The sequence below is a fragment of the Populus alba genome, chromosome 14, assembly GCF_005239225.2.
Source record: "Populus alba chromosome 14, ASM523922v2, whole genome shotgun sequence".
In the NCBI taxonomy this organism is placed as follows: domain Eukaryota; kingdom Viridiplantae; phylum Streptophyta; class Magnoliopsida; order Malpighiales; family Salicaceae; genus Populus; species Populus alba.
In genome coordinates this window covers 4,627,046-4,629,646 of record NC_133297.1, presented here as the reverse complement: position 1 = coordinate 4,629,646, position 2,601 = coordinate 4,627,046, and positions in this window count along the sequence as shown.

Here is a 2,601-nt window from a genome sequence, read left to right as displayed (position 1 = left end):
TCTGCAAATTTTCCAGCAAAAACACCAGTGTTCACAGGGCAGAATTATGGTGTGTGGGCTTTAAAAAATGGAAACCTATCTCAAAGCTCTTGAATTTATGGGAGATAGTGGAAAGTGATAAGCAACCTACTCCTCTAGGCAACAATCCCATAAATTGCACACAGATGAAGTTCTTTAATGAAGAAAAGGCAAAGAGATTCAAAGCTCTTTCTTGTCTTCATAATGCTGTAAGTGAAGACATCTTCACGAGGATCATGGCATTGCAAATCTGCCAAGGAAACATGGGATAAATTAAAAGCAGAGTTCCATGGTGATGAGAAGTCAAGAAGGATGCAAATTCTGAATCTGAGAAGACAATTCGAAGGTCTGAAGATGAAAGAAAATAAGAGCATCAAAGATTTCTCTTCTCAAATTTCGAAACTTGTGAATCTTGGGAGAAGATTTTCCAGACTCTAGAATTGTAGAGAAAGTCCTGGTGAGTTTGCCAGAAAAGTTTGAACACAAAATCTGTTCTTTAGAAGATTCTAAAGATTTTTCTGAGATAAGCCTGCAAGAATTGGTGAATGCATTGCAAGCTGTTGAGCAAAGGCAAGCATATAGACAAGAAGGATCAAGTGAAGGAGCTCTTGTTGCAGTTTACAAGGAGAAGAGTCAGGCTAAGAATTTTTACAGAAACAATCAAGAAGAAAAAAAAGAAAAAGGGAGAGGCTGGCAATCCAATAACTGGCAACAGAACAACAACATCTTCACTGAAGGGAAAGAGAAGAAAGAACATTTTCCTGCTTGCAAATTCTGTCAGAAAACAAATCATCTTGAAGCCTGGTGTTGGCTCAAGAATGCACAATGCCGAAACTGCAAGCAATTTGGTCACATTCAAAGATTTTGCAAAAATAAAGCAGAACCAGAAAAACAAGCTCAAGTAGCCGAGAGTTCAAAAGTGGAGGAAGATTTTTTATTCATGGCTACAATACAGGAGATGTGTAACACAACCAAGGCAAATGACTCATCATGGCTTATTGATAGTGGCTGCACTAATCACATGACTGCAGATCTGAGCTTATTCAAAGATTTGGGATAAAAGTTATCTATCTAGAGTTATAATTGGGAATGGAGACTATGTGAAGGTTGAAGGAAAAGGAGCAATTGAAGTAGAAACTTTATCAGGTACAAAAAACTCTTAAAAATGTTCTTTTATGTGCCTAAGATTAATCAGAATCTAGTTAGTGTGGGACAATTAATTGAATCTGGTTACTCAATATTCTTTAATGATGGAGTATGTGATATTAAAGATAAAAATGGAGTGCTACTGCTTTCTGCTAAAATGATGAACATAAGTTTTTAATGTTGATTGGAAAGAAGTATGTTTGAGTGCTAACACTTGTGAAGACAATGAAATCTTGTTCTTTGGCACAAACGGTTGGGGCACTTCAATTATGCAACTTTAAAAGAAAATAGCTGACCTGCAGATGACTCACGATTTTCCAGATATACAGGAACAAAAGAGTATTTGTGAAGCCTATCAGTTAGGAAAACAAACTAGAGTTTTTTTTCCTGACAATGCATTCAAAGCACTGTCAAAACTCCAGCTTGTACACACAGATGTGTGTGGGCCGAATGCATAATGAATCATTGAATGATTCAAAGTATTTTCTTTTTATTTTGTTGATGATTACAGTAGATTCTGCTAGATTTACTTTTTGAAATCAAAATCTTATATGTGTTTGCTGAGTTTGTTAAATTCAAAGCAGCAGTTGAACTAGAAACAGGAAAGAAGTTTGAAGATCTGAAAGGAAGAATTGAAATGTGTAGCTTTGGAACCAAGGAGGAGTGTTGAAGTTTGGTACCAAAGCTGGAATAGGATTACTTAGTAGTAATCTACTACATTGCTATTTATCTGTTAGCTGATAGCTATCTATTTGTTAGCTGATAGCATTATCTAGATTAGGATGTTTCTTTCAATTCATTTGTTTAAGCTTATCTAGGATTAGACTAGCTTGTTATACAACTTCTTTGATAAAGAAGAACATAGCTAGTACGTTTCTTTAGTGTTTCATTTTTCTTGTAATGTTTGTTTCCTTCTATAAATAAAACACTGGAGATGGCAGTAACCAACCGAGATATTTTCTGCTCCTTGTTCTTTCAACTGTAAAGACTTTAGACTTTGTTCTTTGTTCTTTGTTCTTTTTCTTAGTTCATCAACAATAATCTGTTCTTTATATATTAGTTTTTTCAACACTCTTCTATGGTTGTGTTAATTAGTCCTTGTAAATTCTTCATTAAAAAGAAAAGCATTTAATCCTTCACGGACATGACGATGGCGAGTGTAAATTTGTCCAAATCCTCCACAAAGTTGGTTAATCAAATCTGCTACCATAGCGTTGTCCTTTAGCCAGCTGACAATCAAATCCACATCTTCTTCAGTCTTGACAAGTGATCGCATATGTAATTAGTTGCATTTGGATAGTAATGGAACTGCTCCAAGGCCATATAATATTTCGAATTGTACATTCGAAAATGTTTCCAGTGACCAAGCGTGGTATTTTCAACACCCCATTATCAAATCTTATGTCAACCAGATGGTTATTATCAACAACTACAAAC